Source organism: Mustela nigripes, chromosome 2 (assembly GCF_022355385.1).
Source record: "Mustela nigripes isolate SB6536 chromosome 2, MUSNIG.SB6536, whole genome shotgun sequence".
Classification (NCBI taxonomy): Eukaryota; Metazoa; Chordata; class Mammalia; order Carnivora; family Mustelidae; genus Mustela; species Mustela nigripes.
This window is the reverse complement of record NC_081558.1, coordinates 164,835,956-164,856,323: the sequence shown is the minus strand read 5'-3', so window position 1 is coordinate 164,856,323 and position 20,368 is coordinate 164,835,956. Positions and strand designations below refer to the sequence as shown.

Below are 20,368 nucleotides of genomic sequence, written 5' to 3'. Positions count from 1 at the left end.
GCTTCCTTGCTCCTCGCCATCAAAGACACATCTATCTACCTTCGTTGGATTGTATGTGAATGAGAAATGTATTTTTATACTCTTAAGGCACTGAGATCTGGGGCTTATTTTTTATGGCAGTTAGCCTGTCCTGAGTAATTTAGAACTGTATTCATATCACCCTACTGATTTTATTTTAAATATATATATACATCCTGAGACCTCGAAAGGTTCAATTTTGTCTTGTATATTCACATGGTTACTCAAGCATGGCCTTTTTCTTCTGTCCTTCTAGTAACCCATATCCCACCAAATCAATCAATAAACAATCAATTTTCCCCCTAAATACCCATTGCTTTTCCCCCCCACTACTTGTGCCCTGTTTATTAGACCTTTGATTTTCTCACCTGGAGCACTATATTTCCTGCTTGCCCTAAGTCTCCCATTCCTTCACTTCATCTTCTAGTTCTTGCCAGAGTGGTCTGACATGAAAATCTGATTGTCATTCCTCTGCTAAAAATTCGGTAAGTCCTCAGTGCCTTCTGATTAGTATCTAAAGAAACGAGCCTTCTTTTTGAGCCTTTTTGCTTGCTTCTCCCTCATCACACACTCTAAATATTATAGTTCAATTGTTCCCAAGTGTGAATCTAAAATACCTAGGATCCCAGACATTATGGAAGAGCTCTGGAACATGCTCTCTCTATATACATATCTCTCTGTTTCAAACAAATAAATAAAATCTTCAAAAAAATTTAAAATATTTTTATTCATTTATTTTCTTTATTATTCACTTATTTTTATGTAATTTCTACATCCAACATGGGGCTCAAACTCATTACCCGAAGATCAAGAGTCACATGCTCTACTGACTTGAGTTAGCCAAGTGTCCCTTGACTTTGCTTGCAGCAAGAGTTCTTTTTAAATTTTTAAAATCTATCTATCTATCTATCTATCTATCTATGTATTGAGAGAGAGAGTGAAAACAAGTAGGGGGAGGGGCAAAGGGGGGAAGAGAGAGAGAAAGAATCTCAAGCAGGCACCACACTTGGCACAGAGGCTGATAGGAGCTTGATCTCAGAACCCTGAGATCATGACCCGAGCCGAAATCAAGATTCAGCTGTTTAACCCACAGAACCACCCAAGTGTCCCTGCAGTGAGAGTTCTAAATACATAAAATTGATGTACTCCTGTGAGATTTAGAAATTTAAAACAGAGCTGAGGCCATGTTCCTGCTCTCCTGACTATGTTACGACTGGCTAGCAATTTTGTAGATTCTTTTCTCTAGCCGAGTTTCCAGAGGCAGCAGCATCAGATTGCCTTTCTAATTCTGCATCATTGGACAGCAATGTGTTCTTGTACTGATTACTTCCAGTCCTGGCTTCTGTGGGACATACTGGAGTCTTTTGGGAATCATTCCTGGGGGATCAGCCTCCAGCCCATTTTTCTGGCCCTTCCATGATTTTGTCCTAATTACCTAGGAATTCCAAGTCCTCTCCTTCTTAATGTGACCACCTTGCTTTCTCTTTCCTGCACGGAACTCAGACTTATACAGGTCTTGGAAAATACAGTAGTCCCCCCACTTACCTACGGGGGATATATTCCAACACCCCCAGCAGATAGTACCAAACTACCTAGTTCCTACACACGCCCACCTATGATAAAGTTCAATGTGGAAATTAGGCACAGTAAGAGATGAACAGCAATAATAAAATAGAATGATTATAATAATATACCTTAGTAAAAATTATATGCATGTGGTCTTTGTCTCTCAAAATATATTATACTTTATTTACCCTTTTTCTTTTGGTGATGTCGGATGATGAAATTCCTACCTGATGAGAGGAAGTGAAGTGACTGACACAGGCATTGTGACGTAGCATGAGTCTACACTGAACTTCTGATGAAACGTCTGGACCACAGTTGATGGGGGTAACAGAAACCACAGAAAGCAAAGCTGCAGATAAGGTGGGGGACTACTGTATTGCCCCCCCAACTTTGCCCTCTTCTTGTCTAACATGAAATGTATGCCCCCCGCCAAACTTGTTCAGCTTCTTCAGTAGAGTCAAACACCTTTGCTTTTTGCCCGAGGCATAACCTTAGGGTGGCACTTCTCACTATTGTATAATAATGGTTATATTTGCCCACTACTTGTCTCTCAAAGTTGACTAATCAAGCTACTTTTTGTTAGTCACTCGTTCCCAGGCAGGTGCACCATAAGGACTTGAGGAGTGAATGAATGAACAAATAGAGATGTCCATGAATAACAAGTAAAAACAAGTAACCAATCCATAAAGGAGGAAAGGCAGCCTGATGGGAGAAGACTGGTGTAGTTTTCTTGGTACCATGTGCAAGTATATGTAAAATAAGGCAGAACTGAAATGCCATGAGTCTACATATGCTTTCCTTAGACCCCTAACACAGACACCCATATGGTCTGAACGAGGGATTGGCAACTTTTTCCGCAAAGGGACAGACAGTAAATATTTTAGGCTTTATGGGCCATATGATTTCTGTCACAATTACTCAACTCGGCTATTTTTGAGAGAAAGTAGCCATGTATATAAGCAGATAATACATAAATAATGGGAGTGGTTGCATTCCACTCAACCTTTATCTATCAACATTGAGCTGGGAATTTAATACAATTTTCACATGGCACAAAACATGACTCTTTTGATTTTTCTCAACCATTAAAAATATGTAAAAACCATATAAAAACTGGTTGTGGGGGAAAGAGGGGAAGGGAGAGCAGCTTTGACCTACAGGTAGGAGTTTGCGAATCCCTAGTTTAAAAGATTAAGGAAAGGTCCCGGTTTATAGAGTGGATTGACTTTGATTATTTTTTGCAGACTTTTGTGGGCATTTCAATTTCTTTCCATGTAAAATGGAGGCTAGAATATATTACTTATGTTATAATATATTACTAATATAATTAACTCTGATATAAAAATAATAAAAATAATAATGGTAAAGTAAAAAAATAAATGTTTGGAGATCTTGAAGACAGGACTTTGCCAACTATAGGTCTCTTTAGATTTATAAATAGTGAAGTATCTTAAGTGTTTGATAGATAAAATCTGATAGTAAGGCCTTGAAATTCCGTGAATATGGGAAAAATGCCTGGTAGAGCATGCAACTCTTGGTCTCTGGGTCATGAGTCCATGCCCCACAGTAGGGGTAGAGGTTACTTAAAGAAATACATAAATCAAATAGATGTAAGATCTCTTTTTAAAAATGCCGATGAGCAGTATAGAATAAGAAAGCATTCTCCCCTTCATTTATACCATGAAAGGTAAAGAGGCACAAATAATATGAGGAAGATTACCATTCCATTTTCGTTCCCATCCCAAAATGGACAAATCACCTTAATTGCAGTTTTCAATAAAGCAGATATCAAGAGATTAGAGGCCCACACATTATACCTGCTTTAGTCTCTAGGAGAGAAATTTTCTTAGAGCTTTTCAAAGACTCACAGAGTTAAAGAGGTAGAAGGGATACCTCCTCTCACCCACAGTTCACATGTGAGAAAGTCTTGGACACAGAACTGTGGAATGATGGCTAGTGGCAGGGCTGGGGCAGACCCCGGACTCTGAATCCCACTGTAGGGCTGCTCCTACTGTATCAGGCTTCAGGAAAATTGTGCTGTTTTGTTTTCACAGAAATTGTCTAAAGTTAAACCCAACTATGGATTTATAATTAAGTCATATGTTTCCCTGAGTTGCAAAGGATTTCTGTTATATAAAACACAGAGATATAGCACAAGAAGCCTTAATTTCTCATCATTTATAGATATTATTTCCCACCTCCAAGGTCCTGAGACAAGAATCCAATGGGAGCAAGGGATGAAGATGGAATGACCTAAGACACAATAGCTGAGTCAGGTCAAAAAGAAAACACATAAAAACAGCTCTTGCGGGACACCTGGGTGGCTCAGTGGGTTAAGCCTCTGCCTTCAGCTCAGGTCTTGATCCCAGGGTCCTGGGATCCAGCCCCGCATCAGTCTCTCTGCCCAGCAGGGAGCCTGCTTCCTCTTCTCTCTCTGCCTGCCTCTCTGCCTACTTGTGATCTCTCTCTCTCTCCCTCTCTGTCAAATAAATAAATAAAATATTAAAAAATAAAAAAAAGGCAGCTCTTGCCACTGAAAGGGCAAGTATCATTGAGTTCCTTCTGCTGCTTTTCTGTTGCATTTGAAAAATTAAAGAACGAGGCTCGGGGTGCCTGGGTGCCTCAATGGGTTGAGCCTCTGCCTTCGGCTCAGGACATTATCTCAGGGTCCTGGGATCAAGACCCACATTGGGTTCTCCACTCAGCAGGGAGCCTGCTTTTCCCCTCTCTCTGCTTGCCTCTCTGCTTACTTGTGATCTCTCTCTCTGTTGGATAAATGGTAAAATCTTTAAAAGAAACATAAATAAAATAAAGAATGAGCTTCCAATTCCCTTAGGCATTCCAGCTTCTCACTTTTGCTTAAAGTTGCCCAAGGATAGTGAGCGCTGTACAACTTGGAAGAAAGGCATTTCCCACTCTCTTTGTGTTAAAACAGTAGAGTGAGGCCTATCTTGATCATCTCGTTTCAAATTGGAACACCTTGACCCCCCCCCACAGTCTCCATTCCAGTTCTCTCTTTTTCTATAACACGTATCCTGTTGGTTTACTTACTCTATTTAATGTCTATTGTATTGCTCCCCCCTCATTAGAATGTAAGCTCCATGATGACAAGGATTTTTATCTGTTGTGTTCTGATTTAAATAACATCTAGAATCATCCCTTGCACATAGCGCACACTCAGAAAATATTTGTTGAAAAACGAAATCGAGAAAATGAAGAATAGGGACTTAAGCACATCTTGACATATCACACGGTTATGTGTAAAAAAGGTTTGGACAAGGTACAAAGCAAAAATGGGTGCAACAGAATAAGAAGAGGAAAGAACACGAGTGAGAACTACTGAATGCCAGGCATAACATAGAGCTTTCTATCCATCATCTTACCCTTCTCACCACAGCTACTATCATCCTACCTTAAAGAGTTGATGAGACTGAGGCTAGAAAACTTCTCTGGGTTCATACATCTGGTAAGGGGTGTAGCCAGGCCTCAAAAACCCACATCTGACTCCAAAGCCCATGGGTGTAACCATTGCTTTGTATAGACTGTGTAATTCCATTGGTGTGCCCTAGAGTGTGGGTGGGACCATCTCAGTACACAGGCCTGATTTTATTCAAGTGCCTAGATAGGGGCGCCTAGGTGGCTCAGTCATTAGGTATCTGCCTTGGGTTTAGATCATGATCAAGGGGTCCTGGGCTTGAGCCCGTTGCCGGGCTTTCAGCTCAGTGGGAAGACTGCTTCTCCCTCTCTCACTCCCCCTGCTTGTGTTTCCTCTCGCTGTGTCTCTCTCTCTGTCAAATAAATAAATAAAATCTTTTAAAAAAATACAAATAAAAAAATAAAATGGCTACATGGACAGGTTTCTTTTGTGAGACACCAGCTGATTCAAGTTGAAGAGATTTTGCTTTTCCGAGTTGCAATCTCCAAATGTACCACATTAAAAATGTCTACTTCAGGGGCGCCTGACTGGCTCATTAGGTGGAGCCTGGGAATCTTGATCTCAGGTTTGTAAGTTCAAGCCCCACATTGGGTATAGACATTGCTTAAAAGTAAAATCTTAAAAAAAAAAAAAAAAAGAGTCTATTTATAATAAAGCTAGGAGGACCGCCTAAAAATATTTCCAATCCAGAGTAAATAACCATTGTTTCACTGAAACCACAGAACTTCAAATATCGAAATTTGTCATGTTGTCTAGGCAGTAGAAAATGGCATAGCAAGCTCAGTACTCCCAGATTCAGCATACTGGGGGCAGCAAGCATCACATCTGCCGGCATGGCTCATGTGTTACTTTGCCTGTAATCATGAAGCTCAGGCAATATAAAAGCGGAGATCTCTTCCCTGGCTTCATGGGTATCGTTTCCTTCTTCTCCCTACCCTGTAACTTGCTTTGACACTTCTACCTGTACACAGCCTTTCTTTTTCTATTTACAAACTGGAACATGAAAATATAATTTTTACCACCTTCATGGCTAACAAATTTCTTCTAGAATCAGAGTGAGATAGCAATCACAGGTATCTGGCCTGAAGTAATCAAAATGAACCTGGAGTAGTGATCGGGACAGAAGGCTCTGGCATAGGGAGGTTGGGGATATCATGAGAATATATGCCAGGAATATATGAGACACTAAGGACTGGAGATAGAAAGGGCAGATTTGGGGTGCCAGGGTGGCTCAGTGGGTTAAAGCCTCTGCCTTCAGCTCAGGTCATGATCTCAGGGTCCTGGGATCGAGCCCCACATGGGATTCTCTGCTCTGCAGGGAGCCTGCTTCCTCTTCTCTCTCTGCCTGCCTCTCTGCCTACTTGTGATCTCTGTCTGTCAAATAAATAAATAAAATCTTTAAAAAAAAAAAAAAAGAAAGAAAGGGCAGATTTAATAAGCTGAACCATGGAGAAGTTTATGTAAACCAGGGGTTCTCTGTGGACACCAGTCATACATATAACAAGGATTAGGTAATAGTTTAGCTGTTACCAGCACAAGCAGGGGAAGACAATTGTTTCCGCAGACCACAAATCATTATTAATTAAGTGATTTGGAACGGCCATTAAGGCATAGAGAACAAAAAATTTTAGGTCTTGTGAGGATGTTAGGGTGTGTCCCATAAATGTCTCACCATAATAAGCACATATATAACCTATGCTTATAATATTAGTATATATTATATTATTAGTAGTATATATTAGTATATAATATGTAATAAATGATAAGCACAACTTGACAGAAGGAGCACCCAGGGTATAGCTCATACATGTGTGGTCTAGTCCTTCTTAAGCTCGGGTATTGATACAAATCAGCTGGTGGGCATATTTCTTTGAAATTCAGAGACTTCTTCACAGGTCAGGGCCAGGAATCTGAATTTTAAACAAGTCACGTGTGAGATTCTGATGAACCGCATTTTGAAAAAGGGTATCATCAGACTGCCTAGTGCGAACTGCACAGCGGTGACTTAGAGCTAAAAATGAGCTCTTGTTCTCTACTGACACATATTAAGAAACCTCAAGAAGTCAAGTCAGGAGTACATAAATACTCTGAAATTCTCCTGTGTTACCTAAATAATTGTGAACACTGCTATCTTTTGTGTTTAAAAAAAAAAAAAAAGGAAATATTTGGTTCTTTCCATCTATTGCAATTACTGTGCCAATGTATTTAAATTTTTAGCGATCTTCAAAGAAGAACGCACCCAAATTTCTCAAGGATCTCAGTTATCATTCCTGGAAAATAAAATTTCGATTTATCTTCCAGGGCTCTATGTCACAGGGCGCAAAACATTATCTAACAGGCCTTACTTAAAGTAAGAGCTACTGTTTATTGTCAGGGACTGTTTCTACACATAGTATCTTGTTTAATTTCCACTGCAAGCCTTAGAGGTAGGAACCATGCTAATCCCTCATCTTACAGTTTAGGAAACTGAGGCTTTACGCTTGGCAGGTTTAAGAAGTTTGTCCAAGGTCATGCAACTAGTAAATAGAGCTAGTGTTTGAATTCAGATCTTTCTGACTCCAGAAGCACCAGCTCTTAAGCTCTCAGCAATTCTGCCTCCACTGGGAGCCTTAGTTCACACACACCCTATGAACATGCACAGATAAAGCAAATATCAATACAAATTGCAAAGCTTACTGAGGAAACACAATCCCGATGGAGTAACAGGTCTATTCCATAAGAAATGACATAAAATCAAAATGTAATTATGCCTCTCTAAAATATAAATAAAAACTAAAATCTACATCAATATTCTGTGTTTGTCATGATTTAACTATGGAAATGGTCATTCTTGTCGGCAGCACATAAACTTTCTTTTTGTTCAGTGTAGTTGCCCCCTGAAATCTCCTGTGTGTAGTATTTCCTGATATATCTTCTTATAATTACTAATACTAAACTTTTTTTTCCTTAGTATTCCTAATACCTTTAGCCTTTTACTGAAATTTCTGAACCAAACGCAATAATCCCTCCCAACCACTCATGATGACACACAAACCCTAGAGTTTAAAAAGAATCAGACTGGCCACAAAAATCATAAAAAGGACATGTCCCAAATCTGGCATTTTACTTAGAATATAAAGTTAATTTAAGAATCTAAAAATCTCAGAAGCCAGCCTTTTTCCTTAGTCAAGTAAAGAAAACGTCTTTACTCTTTAAAACAGCTAAACCTGGGATGCCTCAGGTCCTGCGATTTCTCCTCCACGTTTAGAGTCTTCCAGCATTGCAACTAGGTTGTTCTGCCTCTATTCCTGAATCCAAGGAACATTTTGTATTATGTTGTATATCACATCTGTCTCCACTACTAGACTGTAAGCTCCATTAGCACGGGAACCACATCTGTTTGGTGTCTCTTGCAATAAGCACAGTACCTGGCACAGAGAAGGCACTTCAAAAATGTTGAATGAATGAATGAATGAATGATGTGCTCCATGAAACCAGTGGCTCCTAGAGCTTGGTTCTTTTTTCCAACCTCACCAGGATAATAGCTGAGCTTAACTGTTTGCCCCTTCTTCTTTACTCTGCTCAGGATTCAAAAGCCATGATTTCTCAAAAGACCACCAAGACCTTGGACCAACTCTTCTCCATTCATCACTCTGAGATGGTTTTCCTAATGGTACCTCTCCTTCTTTGGCAGCACTAGACATCACTCCAGTTTGTGAAGACTAGAAGAACAGATGCAGGCCCCAACTTAGGAATGGAAGCCTTAATGGAGTGCTGGAGAATGAAAAAGTGAGGAGTTTTTGCAGCCTGCTTTTCTCCTCTGAATAGAAAAAGTGTGCCCGGAGAGAAGAAACTCTGGGACTGTCCTCGGAGATGAAGGTTTAACAGAGAGGACACACATTGTCTAAGTCAGGAGAACCAAAGGAGGCCTTGTTCTTGCAGCAGGCATGGCCTTGGTGATGTCTACAGTGGCTGGGCCCTTAGAAGGCAGAGAGACCCTTACCTTTGTACCCGTACCCCTCTGACTGATGCTAGGGACCCAAGTGTTGCTAAAGAGGCTTTCTTCCTCTAATCCAGAATTATCTACACAGGGAAAGGGTTTATTGGTATTTATTTCCTCTCCTTCTCCATCCCCTACTCAGGTCACATCTGGATGTAAAGTCAGAGCCAAGTGTTGGTGGCTTTTGAAGTCATCCTAGCACGACTTCTCTTAGAATTAAGCCTTTCTTCTTTCCCTTTCCATTTCTTTCCATCTTTCCTTTCTTCCCTCCCTCCCTCCTTCTTTATGGTGACAAGCAGTTACTCATTTCAGTTTTTCTCGTCTTAAATGGTGCTGGCCAAAAGTCAGTACTTTATTATTATTATTATTATTATTTAAGATTTTATTTATTTATCTGAGAAAGAGAGCACTAGCAGGGCAGAAAGGAGCTGAGCCTCCCACTGAGCAGAGAATCTGATGTGGGGCTCTATCCCAGGACCCCAGGATCATGACCTGAGCCGAAGGCAGATGCTTAACTGACTGAGCCACCCAGGCAGTGGCCTAAAGGTTACACTTTAACAAACTTCTAACAGCCCCATTTGAAATTTGGAAAGAGGACTCCAGCAATTCAACAGATTAGAAAGTTTGTTTTTATTTTATTTTTTTTTTTAAAGATTTTATTTATTTATTTATTTATTTACAGAGAGAAATCACAAGTAGACAGAGAGGCAGACAGAGAGAGACAGAGGGAAGCAGGCTCCCCGCTGAGCAGAGAGCCCGATGCGGGACTCGATCCCAGTGCCCTGAGATCATGACCTGAGCCGAAGGCAGCGGCCTAAACCACTGAGCCACCCAGGCGCCCCCAGAAAGTTTGTTTTTAAATGAGGAAGAAGATGGCATTGTAAGAAAAAGTGGCAAGTGACAGAAAAGGAAACCACCCCTTTCCACATAGCTAAGTACTCCTAACACCTGGACTCCATTCTTCACGGTAAAAAGACTTCAGCCTAATTTCAGGCGTTGTTATTATTATTATTATTATTATTTTTTTTTTTTTTTTTCCACGAAGTGTATTTAATGCCTCCTCTTCGAGCACTCTCACACTGTTCTTTTTAAAGCTGTCCTTTCAGGCGCCTGCTTGGGTGGCTCAGTTGGTTAAGTTCCTGCCTTTGGCTCAGGTCAATCCCAGAGTCTGGGGATCCAGTCCCACATTGGGCTTCCCCTGCTCTGCAGGGAGCTTGCTTCTCCCTCTCCCTCTACCTGCCACTCCCCCCGCTTGTGGTCTCTCTTTCTCCCTCTGTCAGATAAATATATAAAATCTTAAAATAAATAAATAAATAAAGCTATCCTTTCTGGTAGGCCAACTTCAATCTGTTTTGTTTTGTTTTCAGTAGCTCACAGATGGTGAGGTGAGCCTAGGAAATTTATACAAAAGCCATCATTTGACACAACCCTCCCCCTTCCCTTCGTTTTATCTGCTTTACCACAAAACATCATTGTTGTAGTCAACTTCTCATTGTATGCCTCTCCTGTCTGTCCCATTCCACTTCAGGAAAAAGCAACCTTTCTGCCAGCTGCACTTCCGGCATCACAACTGTACCTTCAGACAATGTCTCTGGCCTAACGCCTGCCTCCCAGCCCTGATAACGCCACTTCACTGGGGCTTTAAACGATCGCTTTCTGTGGTGGTTCCTTGCTGTAACCTGACCTGTGCAGTGATTCTAATAAATCTTCCTTTTCTTCAGCTAGTTTGAGTAGATTGCTGTTGAATGTAATAGAAAGTAAAAAATAAGTTAAAAAAAATTTAAGAGACCACCCAGGCACTCTAGATCAGTTGAGATATCCAAGATCTATTGAATAATACCTGAGAGTCTGGGGAAAACAAGCAATTAAGTTTGAACTGTTGAAGACCAAATGAAATCCTTTCTGGAGTGAATCAAGGAATATAACAAATAAATACCTTAAGAAATAATTTATTTCTGAGCATATGTGGGTAAAAACCCAGGCCATAAGCATTCTGAATAATTGCCATTAAATGTCTAAGGATTGGGAGGGAAAAGGTGGATTCTGCAAATTCTAGGTGGTAAATGAGACATCAAGTTTATGTAAGATTCTAGAAGGTGCTACAGAGTATACTACCCCGCTGTTCCTCCCATTCAGGTGTTTACTTTAGAAAACTGTTTCTGTCCCCAGATACCCAAAGAGCAGCCCTCCAGAACAGGTGAATCCTTGACCCTCCCCTGGTGACCGTGACAGCAGTATGCTTTGTTTCCGTGCCTGGTTATTCTTACTCTCCTTAAGTTCTGCTAGAGACCCCAATATTTGCACAATTAATTTCCCTTTTTCCTTAAGCTTATCTGAGTGGCTTTATGATCCTTGAAATGAAATGAAATCTGACTGAGACAGGCAAGTGAAGGAAAGATCTGTGCTTACTTAGAAAAAGGATAGCCAGCATAAGGTCACTGAGACTAGCCTAAACTTTTTTTTCTTTTGTAACAGGGCTAAGTATATTAGATAGCTCAGTTGCGCTGTGGCTGTTGGAGATGTTACAGTCTGTTTTCTTCAGCCCAGTATCTATTTGCCTTCTCTTAGCAGTATCACAAATTTACTTTGCGAAACTAAAAGCCTTCTTTGTATGCAACCTTTTTTTCCTTACTGTTGTCTTAAAAATATATTTGCTCCCATGCAGAAGAATAATGTAACATCTGTGTAAGTTATAAAACGGACACCTATGAAGCTACCAAGAACAAGATTGTTACCGATGCACTGCCCCCACCTAAATATTTCTGTCCTAACTCAACTCCCCGAGGCCTGTGCTCTCCACACCAAGTAAGCCTGCAGTCTTGCTGGGAGAGTCAAGCAAAGTGTCCTCTTGTAACTGGCCAAAGGGTGAACCTAAAACTTGGGTAAAGGCAATTGGACTCTTCCATTTCAGTCTCTTCAGTTGGCAAAAAGAAAGCACAGAGTCTGAGCAAATTTATCATAATGAGAACAGAGAAAGTCTCCCTGAAACTGATCTCCTAGAATTGGGAGTGTCCTGGGCTTTCAGAGATCTAGTTCCTTAGCCTTTTTTTTCCCTCTAAAAGCCATCCTATATCCTTCCCAAATTTCCTGCTTGCGCTGTAATTAATTGGTTAGTATAAGCCACTCACCAAAGAATTCTTCTCCGGTAACATTAGTGAATGAAAATTTCATAAAGCCTTTGTGTGATTAAAGTCGTACCAGGTATTTTCATGAGTGGGCTGCAAAACATTGGGTAAGATGAGAGTAAAATTACAAAATAATGGTCACCTCTGGGGAGAGAGAACTGGAGAGGAACTGGACCAGGGAAAGGGGCCTCAATAGTATATAAAATGTTTTATTTCCTATAAAGAAATCTGAGGCAATTAAAAACATGTTAAGTAATAAAGTGTCTACACGATCACCATTTTATTCCTTATACTTTTCCTTAACTTACATTTTTAAATTCAGGTGAAATTAGGTGGCTTCAATGACTGCGGCCATGGGAGTGCTGATAAATGATCCATGTTAACCAATGGGGAGGTATGTGCTCAGGGTTCTGCCTCAGATGATGCTTTTAAAAAATGACTTGGAAAAATGTAAAGGCATCACATTTGTGAATGAACCAAAGATGCTGAGATCATGTTTAATAAAATAATCAACATATAAAAAAGAGTTAGCAAAATGTAATTCTGGGCTGAATCTCATCATCTAAAGAAAAATTATTCTACCGTTTATTGAGTACTTATCATATGACGAGTGCTGTTTTAAGAATTTTACATATATTATTTTATTTAATCCCTATAATAACTTTATGAGGTACACATTACCATCCCTTTTATACATGAGGAACTGTAGCAAAAAGAGGTTATGCAGTTTGTTCAAATTCACAAAGGTAGTAAGTGCTGAAGCCAAACCATTATCCCATGTTTTAATAACTCCAGAGGCTTAGCTCCTAACCACTACATCATACCAGGTTTATAAAAACTTATGCCTCAGTTTCCCACAAATAAACTATATAATACATAAGAATGGAGGAGGCATGACTTAATAGCCCACATTTCAAAAATAAAGTTTTGGGTTTTTTTGTTTGTTTGTTTTTTGTGAATAAGCACCGTATCAGTCAGCAGAGTGATGTGGCTGCCAAAACAGCAAGTTCCATCTTAGGCTGCAGTAATAGACATTTTGTATCAAGGATGAGGGAGCCTTGGTCATGCTGTACTGCACACTGCCTCAGCCCCCACGGGCTCTAGATAGCCCACTTGAAGGAACACACCAACAAAGACAATAGGCAGGGTTTGAGAGGAGACCACGAACTGAAATTGGTGACCTAGCAAAAATGTTTAAGGAACTATGACATTTTGTCTGAAAAAGGCACAACTCAAGGCAGGAGGCCATCATGATAGCTGTCTTCACGTATTTCAAGTGTTCGGTGGAAGAAGGATTAGACTGTTGTATGTGGTAACAGGGGAATAAGAAATGGAACAATGGACAATACTTAAGAGGAGAGAAATTACATTGACTATCAGGCAGAACTGTGTAGTGGTCCAAACTGTTAGAAGATGCACAGACTGTCTTGGGAAGAAAGGAGTTCCCAGGAGCTGGATGTATCCTAGTAGACAGTCCTCATTGGGGATGTTGTTGGAGCTTCTAATGAGATGGTGGCTAGAAAGACCATCTAATGCTTACACTAGTGCTCCCTGGTTTTATTATCAAATCCATTAGTGTAAAACCATCGTCCACTTAGAGACCTAATTTTATGGTATGATCCTTAAGTGACTCCTTGGTGACTCCCCCTCTTTCTCTCTCCTAAGACAGAAAGCTTGCAGAACTATCTGTCCAGGACCTTAGTATAACTAAGCCCAGCTCTGCTACTAGTTGTATAACATTGAAGGAATCATTTAGCCTTTCCCTGCTTCAATTTTTTTCATCTTCAAAAACAAAGTCCCTTTCTTTGTTTCACCTAGCTCATGTGGATACTAGTAAGTATGCCGGGCTATCTCAGACATGCTTTAGAAAATTAAAATGAACCTAGATGTCCATCAACAGATGAATGGATAAAGAAGATGTGGTATATTTACACAATGGAATACTATGCAGCCATCAAAAGAAATGAAATCTTGCCATTTGTGACAACGTGGATGGAACTAGAGCGTATCATGCTTTGCAAAATAAGTCAAGCAGAGAAAGACAACTATCATATGATCTCCCTGATATGAGGAAGTGGTGATGCAACATGGGGGCTTACGTGGGTAGGAGAAGAGTAAATGAAACAAGATGGGATTGGGAGGGAGACAAACCATAAGTGACACTTAATCTCACAAAACAAACTGAGGGTTGCTTGGGGGAGGGAGGTTCGGAGAAGGGGGGTGGGATTATGGACATTGGGGAGGGTATGTGCTTGGGTGAGTGCTGTGAAGTGTGTAAACCTGGCGATTCACAGACCTGTACCCCTGGGGATAAAAATATATTATATGTTTATTAAAAAAATAAATTAAAAAAAACTTTTTTGAATTACAAAAAAAAAGAGAAAATTAAAATGATACACAGGTACAACCTATGAGGACTATAATATAAGTTCTGTTCACCAAATATCTGGGATACCCAGCATTTCCTTGCACCTCTCTCATCTCTACATTCCCTCTGATCCTTCCTAGAATTTATAGGCTTTTAGTTTGTTTTTCCTTTCTTTTGTTCCTCTGTTTTGCAAATCTTCATTGAGTTACTGTTACATGTTAGGCAATGTACAAGTTCTTAAGCTAGCCACTGTTGGAAAATAAAATGAAAAAGATAACATTTCTTCAGGTATTTCTTTGCTGTACACACAAATAATGTGATAAAGGCAAGGGATTTGAATGCCTTAAGAGTAATATAGATAGGGCGCCTGGGTAGCTCAGTGGGTTAAGCCGCTGCCTTCGGCTCAGGTCATGATCTCAGGGTCCTGGGATCGAGTCCCGCATCGGGCTCTCTGCTTGGCAGGGGGCCTGCTTCCTTCTCTCTCTCTCTCTCTGCCTGCCTCTCTGCCTACTTGTGATCTCTCTCTGTCAAATAAATAAATAAAATCTTTAAAAAAAAAAGAGTAATATAGATAAAATGATATAGATCACAAGAGTGGGGAATTCCAAGATGCTTTGCCAAAAGTCACTCTAGGAAAGCTGGATAATCTTTCTTTCTTTCTTTCTTTCTTTTTTAAGATATTATTTATTTGCTTGGGAGAGATAGAGCATGGGGTGTGGGGAGCAGAGAGAAGCAGAGAGAGGAGAAGAGCAGAGAGAAGAAGAGAGAGGCGAAGGGCAGAAAGAATCTCAAGCTGACTCCAGGCAGAGCTTGGAGCCCAGCTCGGTTTCGATCCTACCACCCTTGAGATCATTATCTAAGCCAAGACAAGAGTCTTGAGGCCCAACCAACTGAACCACTCAGGAGCCCCTATTCTTTCTTTCTTTTTTCCAATTCTGCTGGGATCTAGTGGAAGCTGGTTCTCTTCAGAATTATGAATACTTGCATTGGTGCTAAAAAAGTGATTTGACTGTCCAAGTTCCAATTTTTGGTTACTTGGATTTGGCCTTGAGGAAAGAGGTATGATTTGCTCTATTTTTTTTTTTTTAATAGAGGGGGGGAAAAGGGAAGCTCAGCAAGGTCATAATACAAGGCAAAAATTGTTATGTAAGGCCGACCCTCATCAACGTAACTATCTAGAGTTTCCATGGGCAAAACAAGGCTTGTTTCAAATAAGGATTTATTAAAAATTTGCCTTTTTTAGGTGCTTAATAATGGCCACTCAATAGGATGTTTGCTTTAGCCTGGGATCTCTCTGACATCCCTTTTACGTGCAGAGATGCTGGATATAGGCTAAAGGGAAATCACAAACCCTGGGTAAGTTAGTTGCAACAAGTTCCATGAATTCCATTTGATATGCTGGTTAAGTCTTAGAAAACTTTCTGCAAAGTAGGTGTCATTGGCTTATGTGTAAGGAAAATAAATAAAATTAATATTTATTGGGGCACCTGGGTGGCTCAGTGGGTTAAAGCCTCTGCTTTTGGCTCAGGTCATGGTCCCAGGGTCCTGGGATCCAGCCCCGCATCGGGCTCTCTGCTCAGCAGGGAGCCTGCTTCCCTTCCTCTCTCTGCCTGCCTCTCTGCCTACTTGTGATCTATCTGTCAAATAAATAAATAAAATCTTTAAAAAAATTAATATTTATTGAGTGTTCAATAGGTTCCAGACTTCAGTATTCTATATAGATGATTTCATTAATGGTTAGTCATATTATTCCTATTTTACAAAAAAGAAAGCTGAGTTTTAGAATGACTAAGGAATTTTTCCAAGGTTACACAGCTAGGAAGTCGTGAAATCAGGATTTGAATTAGGATTGTATAAAGAAGTAGTAATAGATAAGAAAATAAATGTTATTTATAGATATTGAAATAAAATATAAAGTTATGGGTATATGTTTACACACACATTTAAATTTATTGTCCCCAAACTATTTTTTTAATTTAAAGATTTTTATTTTATTTATTTGACAGAGAGGGAGATCACAAGTAGGCAGAGAGGCAGGCGGAGGGAGAGGGGGAAGCAGGCTCCCTGCTGAGCAGAGAGCCCAAGGCGGGGCTCCATCCCAGGACTCTGAGATCAGGACATGAGCCAAAGGCAGAGACTTAACCCACTTAAGCCACCCAGGTGCCCCCCCCCCAAATTATTTTGTAATAAAGAACTCATATAAAATAAAATTAAGAAAATGGACAAGTCAAGGCCATGAGAAGGAAGAATGTGCTAACCTGTGAACTTTGATCATCAATTGTGAAAACGGGAAAGGAAAAACGAAGAGTCTTTATTTTTAAAAATTTTCCTAAACTCTTTTAAACACCATTTTACCTATACAGCAAGCAGTTGTTTTATTTTCATAACCCTACATTATGAAGGTTAAATAAACACTATGAAAGCTATGGTTTTTCTTGATCACATTTTGAATTTTTTGAGCATCATTGTCTTTAAAATTTCTTGATATTTATTCTTAAATGAGATGATAAAAATCTAAAAAGTACTTCCTAAATGGTAAAATGTTACATTATGTTTAGTTCTATGCCTCTTTTACTTAGGGGTGAGGCCTTATCTACCATACAGGAGACTGGCATTCCATTCTATTGCTTCTCCTAGGAGTAGGCAAGTTTCCTTTTCCAGAATCTGGCATGCACCAGGGTCTAGCACATAAATCCCTAATAAAGGATTTGCAAAAGAATATTGAATGATGACATTTACTACCACATGATGCCTAATACATCACCAATACATAAAATACATTTTAAAAAATGTGTCATTCTCCCAAAATAAAGGCTCTGTGGACTTACCCATTTTCCAGTATCAGTAATGTGTTGTAGTGAGACATTTCTGGGCACTTCTTTATGCTCTCTTGCATCACTCCTGGTCAGCAATCTGCCCTTTCAGAGGTCTCCAAACTTGAATGTAAAACGCTGGGCATGTGCTAAGACTGTATCACAGGAGTGTGGGAAGAAAATATCAAAACTCTTACTTAATTTTATTTTTACTTCATGCTTTTTCATTTTGTTTCTGTGAGGGTATGCTTTGTAATAATAAATGTTGTATCTGTGTAGTGGTGTACTTTAAAAACACATATAGGGGGCCCTCGGTGTGCAAGTGGTTAAACCACCAGCTCTTGGTTTGGGCTCAGGTCATGATCTCAGTGTCCTGGGATCAAGCCCCATGTTGGGCTCCATGCCCAGAAGGGAGTCTGCTTAAGATTCTTGCTCCCCCCCTCTCTCCCCCTTCTCCCAGCCACTGCACATGCTCTCTCTAAAATAAACAATTTAAAAAATCTCACAAACATAAACATACATATGTATATATATATATATATATACACATATGTATGCATATACATACATATATATATACTGAGTATATATGCTTGAACATTTTACTGATAACAATGTGTGATCGAAAAGTTTGAAAAGTGTATTTCTAAATAGTTCTGCTAAGCTAAGCATAATTCAGCAAAAACCAAAACAAAAACCAAAAAACTCTGCTACCAGAAAGAAATAAAGGATGTTTTCCTATGGCTGAGGTTGGGGATTAGGAGTATGTCCGTTTTTTACATTTTTCATGGCATAAATAAACTAACAAATAATCATAACACTTAAATCAGCAATTAAGTATAGCAACTTGTGTTGATTTTTTTTTCTCCTCTTCAGAAAAAATGCACAGTGAAAACCTGAGAAAGATTTTCTGATCTTTCCTCCATTTGCCTCTTATCCCTGAAGTTTGTCATTTGAAGGAAGGACTGCCAAATTACTCAAAACCCATGCTAGGTGTTAAGAGTTCCAAGTTTAAGTTCCTTCTACATTGCAATTCTATGTAATAGCAAGGAAGTTATATAATTTGTCCCTGTCTCATTTCTCTGATGGGTAAAATAGAGATAATGATACTTAGGGCCTCCCTCATTATGGTGTGATATGGACAAAGAACACCTTGTTCCACCTTTTAAATACATGCAAAGTATTATTAATGTAACTTTTAATATTGTCAGTTTAAAATGCTGTGATTTTATATACTTTTTTAAAAGTTATTTTCTCTTAAAAAATAAATGAAATATCACATTTCTAAATACCACTATTTGTTTTCTAAATTTCATAAGCTTTAGTTTTCTCTATATCTGTTTTTCTTTGCCACTCTTACACACACACATATATGCACACTCACTCGATAACTTTATGGATGTGAGAGAAAAACCTTAAGATTGCATCAAGGAAATAAGAGGGATTTGAAATAAATTATCTTCAGTTTTCCTTTAAGTTTTAAAGCTATGCATCTAGGCCATAAAATCATAGTGTTTATTTAATCTTCAAAATGTTTGTGTTTAAGAATAATTCATGGATTTTTAAATTCAGATGAAACCTTAAGAATACATCTAGGCTCTATGATAATGTCTGGCACATAGTAGATGTTGAATAAACATTTAATGAAGGAAAACTGGGGAAAGTTTCTTATTTTAATCTAAAAAAAAAGGAAAAAATAACCGCAAACCAACTCTGAGCATTAAAGAGGGTAAGTTAGTTCCTCAAGATTGTTCAGCTAGTTTAAACATGGGGTCTAGAATTTATTCCTCTTAACTTCTAGCTTTGGTTTCTTCCCCCAGCAGTCTGTTGACTTGTTTATATAGGACTGCCAAATATAATCTGCCAAAGATGCATCATAGAAAAAAAAAAAATCAGAAAGTACAGCCTTCGTGTTCACCATCTCCAATAGTCACTCAACATGTGATGTTCACATATGTTGTGAAATATGTAAAGTAAATACCATACATAATATGTAAAATATAAATCTCATATATATTGACTCAAAAGGTCTATTTTTAAGGAAAAGTGTCCGTAGCCAAGCTTCCACGCCTTATTCTACCTTATAGCACGATTTGTATGCCCACGCAGGTGATTCGAGGTCCTCTGACCAGCTGAAAGTAGATAGGTTATTTCAGCAAAACATTTATCTTTGTTTCTGTGTATTGTTGTATTGATTTTCCTGAATTTACCTAGGAACGAGGCGTTAACAACCTCAATGCATTACAGCCCTAATAAACTTATCTTGCACTATTTTGGCCTATGTGATAGCTAAGCCATTGACAAAAGAAATCCCAGCTGCCAAAAATCCTTTCTTGGTCACTTGTTAGCCAGGTCAGGCTGTAAAATCATAACACAATGCACGCCTCTTCCATGGGGCACCACACGGCAGCGATTAAAAAAAAAAAAAAAAAACAACCCTCACTTCCATATCCAGTGGAGTTGTAGTTTATTACTATAACCCTCCCAAGTCAAAAGGACACCAGTTTCAAGCCGGGCAACTTGGCGCAGACAGGGTTTTTCCTCCGTACCCCACTCTGCTGGGCCTCCCTACCTGTCCTCTCCTACTGTCTACAGGTCCCGAACATTAGAAAATAGAAAATGTGATGATCTTTGTGTGTCTCTGTAAAATGTGTGTATGTGTGCGTGTGTTTGGGTGTAACGGGCCTTCTGTTTGGCCGCGCCGCCTGTCCGTCAGGCCGCGGGCCAATGACAGGCTGCCTTATATAAAATGAGTGTTTTCAGTCTCTCCGGGTTGCATGTACTGTATGTGGAGCAGTGTACAGTGAAGCGGAGGCAGAGCGGCACCGCGAGCTCCTCTCGACTTTCCCATAGAGGAACCCTGACTGGCCGCTGAGGGCGAGCCACACACACGCCCTCGCGCCCGGCGAGCCCGCGAGGTTAGCGCCCCCCATCCCCAGCCCTTCCTGGGCGCTCTCCCCGCACTTTCTGTTTTCCTACTCACTTGAGAGCCGCCGGGCTGCAGCCCCAAGGACTCCGCGGCAAGAGCAGCGGCGGCGGCGGCGGCGGCAGCCGGTAGGGTGG

The 20,368-nt window shown here is 39.8% G+C and overlaps 1 protein-coding gene and 1 long non-coding RNA gene across 11 annotated transcripts in view; one reads left to right on the top strand and one right to left on the bottom strand.

Annotated features, from left to right (window-relative positions):
• Positions 1-20,364, bottom strand: part of LOC132012250 (uncharacterized) — a 69,825-nt gene extending 49,461 nt beyond the window's left edge. For 2 of the 3 annotated variants that reach the window (XR_009402568.1, XR_009402567.1), the window contains exons 1-2: positions 19,386-19,432; positions 17,321-17,460 (exon numbers count right to left, since the gene is read on the bottom strand). This is a non-coding gene — a long non-coding RNA (uncharacterized LOC132012250). Of the gene's footprint in view, positions 1-17,320; positions 17,461-19,385; positions 19,433-20,288 lie in introns of those variants that run through there. The other variant, XR_009402566.1, reaches the window with a different exon arrangement.
• Positions 20,074-20,368, top strand: part of BBX (BBX high mobility group box domain containing) — a 275,777-nt gene continuing 275,482 nt past the window's right edge. For 5 of the 8 annotated variants that reach the window (XM_059392032.1, XM_059392033.1, XM_059392036.1 and 2 more), the window contains exon 1: positions 20,075-20,223. The gene's annotated coding sequence lies outside the window, so the exon portion shown is untranslated. Of the gene's footprint in view, positions 20,360-20,368 lie in introns of all 8 variants that reach the window. The other 3 variants (XM_059392031.1, XM_059392028.1, XM_059392037.1) reach the window with 3 other exon arrangements.